This window comes from Arachis hypogaea, chromosome 14, assembly GCF_003086295.3.
Source record: "Arachis hypogaea cultivar Tifrunner chromosome 14, arahy.Tifrunner.gnm2.J5K5, whole genome shotgun sequence".
Classification (NCBI taxonomy): domain Eukaryota; kingdom Viridiplantae; phylum Streptophyta; class Magnoliopsida; order Fabales; family Fabaceae; genus Arachis; species Arachis hypogaea.
In genome coordinates, this window is record NC_092049.1 from 30226765 (window position 1) to 30237928 (window position 11164).

Here is an 11164-nt window from a genome sequence, read left to right on the forward strand (position 1 = left end):
ATTGCTTTTTGATCTTCTCTTATTTCATGAAGCATGATGGAGTGCTCTTGATGTTCCACCCTTAGTTGTCCCATATTGGAACTCAATTCTCCTAGGGAGGTGTTGATTTGCTCCCAATAGTTTTGTGGAGGAAAGTGCATTTGAGGCATCTCCGGGATCTCATGGTGATGAGCTTCATACGCCTCTTGAGCTCCATGAATTGGCTCTCTTGCTTGCTCCATCTTTTTCTTAGTGATGGGCTTGTCCTCTTTGATGAGGATATCTCCCTCTATGTCAATCCCAGCTGAATTGCATAGGTGGCAAATGAGGTGAGGAAAGGCTAACCTTGCCATAGTGGAGGACTTGTCAGCCACCTTGTAGAGTTCTTGAGGTATAATCTCATGAACTTCCACCTCTTCTCCAATCATGATGCTATGGATCATGATGGCCCGGTCTATAGTAACTTCAGACCGGTTGCTAGTGGGAATGATTGAGCATTGAATGAACTCCAACCATCCTCTAGCTACAGGCTTGAGGTCCAATCTTCTTAGTTGAACCGGTTTGCCTTTGGAGTCAATCTTCCATTGAGCTCCTTCTACACATATGTCCATAAGGACTTGGTCCAACCTTTGATTAAAGTTGACCCTTCTAGTGTAGGGGCGTTCATCTCTTTGCATCATGGGCAAGTTAAACGCCAACCTCACATTCTCCGGACTAAAATCTAAGTATTTTCCCCGAACCATTGTAACATGGTTCTTTGGATCCGGGTTCTTACTTTGATCATGGTTCTTGGTGATCCATGCATTGGCATAGAACTCTTGAACCATTAGGATGCCGACTTGTTGGATGGGATTTGTTAGAACTTCCCAACCTCTTCTTTGAATTTCATGTCGGATCTCCGGATACTCATTTCTTTTGAGTTTAAAAGGGACCTCAGGGATCACCTTCTTCTTGGCCACAACATCATAGAAGTGGTCTTGATGGGCTTTGGAGGTGAACCTTTCCATCTCCCATGACTCGGATGTGGAAGCTTTTGTCTTCCCTTTCCCCTTTCTAGAGGATTCTCCGGTCTTAGATGCCATTAATGGTAATGGAAAAACAAAAAGCTTATGCTTTTACCACACCAAACTTAGAATTTTGCTCGCCCTCGAGCAATAAAAGAAAGAATAGATGAAGAAGAAGAAGAAATGGAGGAGAGGGAGAGTGGGAAGTGTTTCGGCCAAGAAGGGTGTAGAGGGGTGTGTTGTGTGAATTTGATGAAGAATGGAGGGCTTTATATAGGGAAGGGAGGGGGGAGAGGTTTCGGCCATATGGGTGGGTTTGGGTGGGAAATTGGTTTTGAATTTTGAAGGTAGGTGGAGTTTATGAGGTAGGTTTATGGGGAAGAGTGGATGGATGTGAGTGGTGAAGAGGTGATGGGGAAGAAAGATTGAGGTGATTGGTGAAGGGTTTTTTGGGGAAGAGTGTTTATGGGGTTGTGTGAAGGAGAGTGGTGAGAAGAAGTGAGTGGAGGTAGGTGGGGATCCTGTGGGGTCCACAGATCCTGGGGTGTCAAGGATTTGCATCCCTGCACCAATTAGGCATGTAAAATGCCTTTGCACACAACTCTGGGTGTTCAGCGCCAGGTTGGTGCCCATTTTGAGCGTTCAACGCCCATTTGTTGCCATTTCTGGCATTGAACACCAGAACCATGCTTGTTCTGGGTGTTCAGTGCCAGAATGCTGCCCATTTTGGGCGTTCAGTGCCAGAACCATGCTCTGTTCTGGCGTTGAACGCCAGGCAGATGCTCCTCCAGGGTGTGATTTTTCTTCTGCTGTTTTTGATTCCGTTTCCAATTTTTATATTTATTTTGTGACTCCACATGATCATGAACCTAATAAAACATGAAAAACAAAAACAAAATTAGATAAATAAACATTGGGTTGCCTCCCAACAAGCGCTTCTTTAATGTCAATAGCTTGATAGTGGGCTCTCATGGAGCCTCACAAATGTTCAGAGCATTGTTGAGACTCTCCAACACCAAACTTAGAGTTTGGATATGGGAGTTCAACACCAAACTTAGAGTTTGGTTGTGGCCTCCCAACACCAAACTTAGAGTTTGACTGTGGGGGCTTTGTTTGACTCTGCTTTGAGAGAAGCTTTTTCTGCTTCCTCTCCATGGATACAGAGAGAGATCCTTGAGTTGTAAACACAAGGTTGTCCTCATTCAATTGAAGGATTAATTCTCCTCTGTCCACATCAATCACAGCTCTTGCTGTGGCTAGGAAAGGTCTTCCTAGGATGATGGATTCATCCTCTTCCTTTCCAGTATCCAGGACTATGAAATCAGCAGGGATGTAAAGGCCTTCAACCTTTACTAACACGTCCTCTACTTGTCCATATGCCTGTTTTCTTGAATTGTCTGCCATCTCTAATGAGATTTTAGCAGCTTGCACCCCATAGATTCCCAGTTTCTCTATTACAGAGAGGGGCATGAGGTTTATCCCTGAACCAAGGTCACACAGAGCCTTAAAGATTATGGTGCCTATGGTACAAGGTATTATGAACTTTCCAGGATCCTGTCTCTTCTGAGGCAATGTCAGTTGATCCAGATCACTTAGTTCATTGATGAACAAGGGAGGTTCAACTTCCCAAGTATCAATGCCAAATAATTTGGCATTCAGCTTCATGATTGCACCAAGAAACTTGGCAGTTTGCTCTTCAGTAACATCCTCATTCTCTTCAGAAGAGGAATACTTATCAGAGCTCATGAATGGCATAAGGAGGTTTAATGGGATCTCTATGGTCTCTAGATGAGCCTCAGAGTCCTTTGGTTCCTCAGAGGGAAGCTCCTTATTGATCACTGGGCGTCCCAGGAGGTCTTCCTCCTTGGGATTCACGTCCTCCTCTCCTTCTTTGGGTTCGGCCATGGTGCTTATGTCAATGGCCTTGCACTCTCCTTTTGGATTCTCTTCTGTATTGCTTGGGAGAGTACTAGGAGGGATTTCAGTGATCCTTTTACTCAGCTGGCCCACTTGTGCTTTCAGATTTCTAATGGAAGATCTTGTTTCATTCATGAAACTTACAGTGGCCTTAGATAGATCAGAGACTAAGTTTGTTAAATTAGAAGTATTTTGTTCAGAGTTCTCTGTCTGTTTCTGAGTGGATGATGGAAAAGGTTTATTATTGTTAAACCTGTTTCTTCCACCATTATTAAAGCCTTGTTGAGGCTTTTGATCCTTCCATGAGAAATTTGGATGATTTCTCCATGATGAGTTATAGGTGTTTCCATAAGGTTCACCTAAGTAATTCACCTCTGCTATTGCAGGGTTCTCAGGATTATAAGCTTCTTCTGCATAAGAAGCCTCTTGAGTACTGTTGGATGCAGCTTGCACTCCATTCAGACTCTGAGAGATCATATTGACTTGCTGAGTCAATATTTTGTTCTGAGCCAATATGGCATTCAGAGTATCAATCTCAAGAACTCCCTTCTTCATAGGCGTCCCATTATTCATAGGATTCCTTTCAGAAGTGTACATGAACTGGTTATTTGCAACCATGTCAATGAGTTCTTGAGCTTCTGCAGGCGTTTTCTTTAGGTGAATGGATCCACCTGCAGAGGTGTCCAATGACATCTTAGATAACTCAGACAGACCATCATAGAATATATCCAGGATGGTCCATTCTGAAAGCATGTCAGAAGGACACTTTTTGGTCAGTCCTTTGTATCTCTCCCAAGCTTCATAGAGGGATTCACCTTCCTTCTGTCTGAAGGTTTGAACATCCACTCTAAGCTTACTCAGCTTTTGAGGAGGAAAGAACTTGGCTAAGAAAGCCTTGACCAGCTTATCCCAAGAGTTCAGACTGTCTTTAGGTTGAGAATCCAACCATATTCTAGCTCTGTCTCTTACAGCAAAAGGGAAAAGCATGAGCCTGTAGACTTCAGGATCTACTCCATTAGTCTTAACAGTATCACATATCTGCAAAAATTCAGTTAAGAACTGAAAAGGATCTTCAGATGGAAGTCCATGAAACTTGCAGTTCTGCTGCATCAGAGAAACTAATTGAGGTTTCAGCTCAAAGTTGTTTGCTCCAATGGCAGGAATGGAGATGCTTCTTCCATGTAAATTGGAATTAGGTGCAGTAAAGTCACCAAGCATTCTCCTTGCATTATTATTATTTTTGGCTGCCATCTCCTCTTCCTGTTCGAAAATTTCTGACAGGTTATCTCTGGATTGTTGTAATTTAGCTTCTCTTAATTTTCTCTTCAGAGTCCTTTCAGGTTCTGGATCTGCTTCAACAAGAATGTTCTTGTCCTTGCTCCTGCTCATATGACAAAGAAGAGGGCACAGAAAAATAATAATAATAGAGATCCTTTATACCACAGTATAGGGATCCCTTTGTGAGTGGAAGAAAAGAGGGAGACAAAGAATGTGATGTAAAGAAAGAAACACAACTGTGAGGAGGGCAGAGATGTGAAATGAGATGTTAGTAAATGAATAAATAAATAGAATAAGATGGGAGAGGGAGAATTTTCGAAAATAATTTTTGAAAAAGAGTTAGTGATTTTCGAAAATAGTTTTTGAAAAAGGTTAGTATTTTTTTCGAAATTTTTTTTTAAAATCAAAAATAAAAATAATTAGTTAATAAAAAAGAAATTTTTGAAAAAGAGGGAAGATATTTTCGAAAATTAGAGAGAGAGAGTTAGTTAGGTAGTTTTGAAAAAGATAAGAAACAAACAAAAAAAAGTTAGTTAGTTAGTTGAAACAATTTTGAAAAGATAAGAAGTTAGGAAGTTAGAAAAGATATTTTGAAATCAAATTTTGAAAAAGATAAGATGAGAAGATATTTTTGAAAAGATATGATAGAAATTAGTTTTGAAAAAGATTTGATTTTTAAAATCACAATTAATGACTTGATTCACAAGAAATCACAAGATATGATTCTAGAACTTAAAGTTTGAATCTTTCTTAACAAGCAAGTAACAAACTTGAAATTTTTGAATCAAAACATTAATTGGTATTGTTATTTTCGAAAATTTGATATAAAAATAAGAAAAAGATTTTTGAAAAACATTTTTTGAATTTTCGAAAATAACTAAGAAATTTGAAAAAGATTTGATTTTTGAAAAAGATTTTGAAAAAGATAAGATTTTTAAATTGAAAATTTGATTTGACTCATGAAAACAACTAGATTTTAAAATTTTTTGAAAAAGTCAAATCTAATTTTCGAATTTATGAGAGAGAAAAAGGGAAAGATATTTTTTGATTTTTTGAATTTTTTGATGAGAGAGAAAAACAAAAAAAAATGATGCAATGCATGAGAATTTTAGATCAAAACATGTGATGCATGCAAGAATGCTATGAATGTCAAGATGAACACCAAGAACACTTTGAATGTCAAGATGAACACCAAGAACATATTTTTGAAAAATTTTTAATGCAAAGAAAACATGCAAGACACCAAACTTAGAATTCTTTAATGCTTAGACACTAAGAATTCCAGAATGCATATGAAAAACAAGAAAAGACACAAAACATGCAAATGCAAAGATCAAACAAGAAGACTTACCAAGAACAACTTGAAGATCATGAAGAACACTATGAATGCATGATTATTTTCGAAAAATGCAAGATGCACATGAAATTGACACCAAACTTATGATATGACTCAAGACTCAAACAAGAAACACAAAAAATATTTTTGATTTTTATGATTTTCTAATTTTTTTTTGGATTTTTTCGAAAATTATTTTGTAAAAGAAAAATAAGGATTCTAAAATTTTTAATATGAATTCCAGGAGTCTTGCCATGTTAGTCTAAAGCTTCAGTCCAGGAATTAGACATGGCTCACTAGCCAGCCAAGCTTTCAATGAAAGCTCGGGTCCAAAACACTAGACATGGCCAATGGCCAGCCAAGCTTCAGCATGTAAATCAGGAACAGCAGCACGTGGATTAGCAACAACTAGCGTGCTCTTGATAACAAATTGCAAGCCTCAGTCCAAATAAATTTAGACATGGCTTTACAGCCAGCCAGGTTTCACATGCTTCATGAGACACTAGAATTCATTCTTTAAAAATTTTGAATAAAAATTTTTTTGAAAACATTTTTATTTTTTTTTCGAAAACAGATGAGAAAATTTTTTGAAAGATTTTTGAAAAATTTTTGTAAACAAAACAAAAAAAAAATTACCTAATCTGAGCAACAGGATGAACCATTAGTTGTCCAAACTCAAACAATCCCCGGCAACGGCGCCAAAAACTTGGTATGCGAAATTGCTACTCAGGTTGTGAATTGTTGTTCGAAATTGATTCCCCGGCAATGGCACCAAAAACGGATGCACAGGACCATGGTCTAAACATATCTTCACAACTTTGCAACCTGTTTCTGGCATTTGACTCCAGAATAGGGCAGAGAGCTGGCGTTGAATGCCAGTTTACGTCATCTAAACTAGAGCAAAGTATGAAATATTATATATTTCTAGAAAGCCCTAGATGTCTACTTTCCAACGCAATTGAGAGCGCGCCATTTGGACTTCTGTAGCTCCAGAAAATCCACTTTGAGTGCAGGAAGGTCAGAATCAAGCAGCATCTGCAGTCCTTCTTCAACCGCTGAATTTGGTTTTTGCTCAAGTCCCTCAATTTTAGCCAGAAAATACCTGAAATCACAGAAAAATACACAAACTCATAGTAAAGTCTAGAAATGTGATTTTTATTTAAAAACTAATAAAAATATACTAAAAACTAATCAAATCATACTGAAAACTATGTAAAAACAATGCCAAAAAGCGTATAAATTATCCGCTCATCACAACACCAAACTTAAATTGTTGCTTGTCCCCAAGCAACTGAAAATCAAATAGGATAAAAAGAAGAGAATATAATATAAATTCCAAAATATCAATGAAACTTAGCTCCAATCAGATGAGCGGGACTAGTAGCTTTTTGCCTCTTGAATAGTTTCGGCATCTCACTTTATCCCTTGAAGTTCAGAATGATTGGCATCTATAGGAACTTAGAATTCAGATAGTGTTATTGATTCTCCTAGTTCAGTATGTTGATTCTTGAACACAGCTACTTTATGAGTCTTGGCCGTGGCCCTAAGTACTTTGTTTTCCAGTATTACCACTGGATACATAAATGCCACAGACACATAACTGGGTGAACCTTTTCAGATTGTGACTCAGCTTTGCTAAAGTCCCCAACTAGAGGTGTCCAGGGTTCTTAAGCACACTCTTCTTTTGCTTTGGACCTCGACTTTAACCGCTCAGTCTCAAGTTTTCACTTGACACCTTCACGCCACAAGCACATGGTTAGGGACAGCTTGGTTTAGCCGCTTAGGCCAGGATTTTATTCCTTTAGGCCCTCCTATCCACTGATGCTCAAAGCCTTGGATCCTTTTTATTACCCTTGCCTTTTGGTTTTAAGGGCTATTGGCTTTTTGCTCTTGCCTTTTGGTTTAAAGAGCTTTTGCCTTTTTCTGCTTGCTTTTTCTTTTTCTTTCTTCTCTTTTTTTTTCGCCATTTTTCTTTTCTCTTTTTTTTCGCAAGCTTTTGTATTCACTGCTTTTTCTTGCTTCAAGAATCATTTTTATGATTTTTCAGATTATCAAATAACATGTCTCCTTTTTCATCATTCTTTCAAGAGCCAACATATTTAACATTCATAAACAACAATTTCAAAAGACATATGTACTGTTCAAGCATTCATTCAGAAAACAAAAAGTATTGTCACCACATCAAAATAATTAAACTAGTTTCAAGGATGAATTCGAAACCCTGTACTTCTTGTTCTTTTGTTTTTAGAACATTTTTGATTTAAGAGAGGTGATGGATTCATAGGACATTCATAAATTTAAGGCATAGACACTTAAATACTAATGATCATGTAATAAGACACAAACATAAACATAAAGCATAGTAAACAAAAAATAGGAAAATAAGAACAAGGAGATTAAAGAACGGGTCCACCTTAGTGAGGGTGACGTCTTCCTCTTCTTGAAGAACCAATGGTGCTCTTGATCTCCTCTATGTCTCTTCCTTGTCTTTGTTGCTCCTCCCTCATAGCTCTTTGATCTTCTCTAATCTCATGGAGAATGATGGAGTGCTCTTGGTGTTCCACCCTTAGTTGTCCCATGTTGGAACTTAATTCTCCTAGGGTAGTGTTGATTTGCTCCCAATAGTTTTGTGGAGGAAAGTGCATCCCCTGAGGCATCTCAGGGATTTCTTGGTGAGGGAATTCCTCATGCTCTTGTTGAGGTCCATGAGTGGGCTCTCTTGATGTGCAGTCAAATGCTCTACTACTGAGCTATGGACCCTTGAGATGAATCTCTCCATCTCTCATGACTCAGAGGTGGAAGCAATTGCCTTCCCTTTCCTCTTTCTTGAGGTTTCTCTGGCCTTAGGTGCCATTAATGGTTATGGAAAAATAAAAAACAATGCTTTTACCACACCAAACTTAAAATGTTTGCTCGTCCCCGAGCAAAAGAAGAAAGAAAGAAGGAGAAGAGGAAGAAAATGAAGGAGATGGAGGGAGAGTGATTAGGTGATTGGTGAGGGGTATTTATGGAAGAGAGTTATGAAAAGGTGTGAAGAGGAGAGAAGAAAATGTGGGGATCCTGTGGGGTCAAGGACTTAACATCCCTGCTCCAATTAGGCGTGTAAAACACCCTTAGCATGCATGTCTGGCGTTAAACGCCAGCTTGCTGCATGTTTTTGGCATTAAACGCCCAAATGTAGCCTGTTTCTGGCGTTTAACGCCACTTCCATGCTCTGTTCTGGCGTTAAATGCCAGTCTGGTGCTTGTTTCTGGCGTTTAACCCCAGCTTGATGCTTCTTTCTGGTGTTAAACGCCAGTTTGATGCTTCTTACTGGCGTTTAAACACCAGTAAGTTCTTCCTCCAGGGTGAGCTGTTTTTAAAGCTGTTTTTCATTCTATTTTTTATTTTTCAGTAGTTTTTGTGACTCCACATGATCATCAACCTAAAAAAACATAAAATAACAATAGAAAATAAATAGATATAATTAAATAACATTGGGTTGCCTCCCAACAAGCGCTTCTTTAATGTCAATAGCTTGACAGTGAGCTCTCATGGAGCCTCACAGATGTTCAGAGTATTGTTGGGACCTCCCAACACCAAACTTAGAGTTTGTATGTGGGGGTTCAACACCAAACTTAGAGTTTGGTTGTGGCCTCCCAACACCAAACTTAGAGTTTGACTGTGGGGGCTTTGGTTGACTCTGCAGTAAGAGAAGCTTTTCATGCTTACTCTCCATGGTTACAGAAGGAGATCCTTGAGTTTTAAACACAAGGTTGTCCTCATTCAGTTGAAGGACCAATTCTCCTCTGTTCACATCAATCACAGCTCTTGCTGTGGCTAGGAAGGGTCTTCCAAGGATGATGGATTCATCCTCATCCTTCCCAGTGTCTAGGATTATAAAATCAACAGGGATGTAAAGGCCTTCGACCTTTACTAACACGTCCTCTACTTGTCCATAAGCCTATTTTCTTGAGTTGTCTACCATCTCTAAAGAGATTCTGGCAGCTTGTACCTCAAAGATCCCAAGTTTCTCCATTACAGAGAGTGGCATTAAGTTTATTCCTAACCCTAGGTCACACAGAGCCTTCTCAAAGGTCATGGTGCCTATGTTACAGGGAATTAGGAATTTACCAGGATCCTGCTTCTTTTGAGGTAATTTTTGCCTATCCAATGCATTTAGTTCATTTGTGAGCAAGGGAGGTTCATCTTCCCAAGTCTCATTGCCAAATAATTTGGCATTCAGCTTCATTATTGCACCAAGGTACTTAGCAACTTGCTCTTCCGTAATGTCTTCATTCTCTTCAGAGGATGAATACTCATCAGAGCTCATGAAGGGCAGAAGGAGGTTCAATGGAATCTCTATGGTCTCTAGATGAGCCTCAGATTCCTTTGGTTCCTCAAAGAGAAACTCCTTATTGGTCACTGAGCGTCCCAGGAGGTCTTCCTCACTAGGATTCACGTCCTCCTCCTCCTCTTTGGGTTCGGCCACACCAAGTAAGGTAATGGCCTTGCACTCTCTTTTTGGATTCTCTTCTGTATTGCTTGGGAGAGTACTAGGAAGAGTTTCAGTGACCCTTTTACTCAGCTGGCCCACTTGTGCCTCCAAATTCCTAATGGAGGACCTTATTTCATTCATGAAACTTAGAGTGGCCTTAGATAGATCAGAGACTATATTTGCTAAGCTAGATGGATTCAGCTCAGAATTCTCTGTCTGTTGCTGAGTGGGTGATGGAAAAGGCTTGCTATTGCTAAACCCATTTCTTCCACCATTATTAAAGCCTTGTTGAAGCTTTTGTTGATCCTTCCATGAGAAATTTGGATGATTTCTCCATGAGGGATTATAGGTATTTTCATAGGGTTACCCTATGTAATTCACCTCTGCTATTGCAGGGTTCTCAGGATCATAAGCTTCTTCTTCAGAATATGCCTCTTGAGTACTGTTGGATGCAGCTTGCAATCCATTCAGACTCTGAGAAATCATATTGACTTGCTTAGTCAATATTTTATTCTGAGCCAATATGGCATTTAGAGTATCAATTTCAAGAACTCCCTTCCTCTGAGGCATCCCATTACTCATAGGATTTCTTTCAGAAGTGTACATGAACTGGTTATTTGCAACCATGTCAATGAGTTCTTGAGCTTCTGCAGGCATTTTCTTTAGGTGAATGGATCCACCTGAAGAATGGTCCAATGACATCTTTGATAATTTAGACAGACCATCATAGAATATATCCAGGATGGTCCATTCTGAAAGCATGTCAGAAGGACACTTTTTGGTCAGTTCCTTGTATCTCTCCCAAGCTTCATAGAGGGATTTACCTTCTTTCTATTTGAAGGTTTGAACATCCACTCTAAGCTTGCTAAGCTTTTGAGGAGGAAAGAACTTGGCTAAGAAAGTCGTGACCAGCTTCTCCCAAGAGTTCAGGCTATCTTTAGGTTGAGAGTCCAACCATATTCTAGCTCTGTCTCTTACAGCAAACGGGAAAAACATAAGCCTGTAGACCTCGGGATCAACCCCATTGGTCTTAACAGTCTCACAGATTTGCAAGAATTCAGTTAAGAACTGAAAAGGATCTTCTGATGGAAGTCCATGAAACTTGCAATTCTGTTGCATTAGAGAAATTAATTGAGGCTTTAGCTCAAAATTGTTTGCTCCAATGGTAGGGAT

General features: G+C 39.2%; 2 non-coding genes across 2 annotated transcripts; both read left to right on the forward strand.

The window, feature by feature from the left end:
- The first annotated feature begins 3647 nt into the window (after positions 1 to 3647).
- Positions 3648 to 3755, forward strand: LOC112746478 (small nucleolar RNA R71). The gene has a single exon (XR_003174360.1). It is a non-coding gene; the product is annotated as a small nucleolar RNA R71 (small nucleolar RNA).
- Positions 3756 to 10747: 6992 nt separating this feature from the next.
- Positions 10748 to 10855, forward strand: LOC112745363 (small nucleolar RNA R71). Its single transcript, XR_003173295.1, has one exon. It is a non-coding gene; the product is annotated as a small nucleolar RNA R71 (small nucleolar RNA).
- The last annotated feature ends 309 nt before the right edge of the window (positions 10856 to 11164 follow it).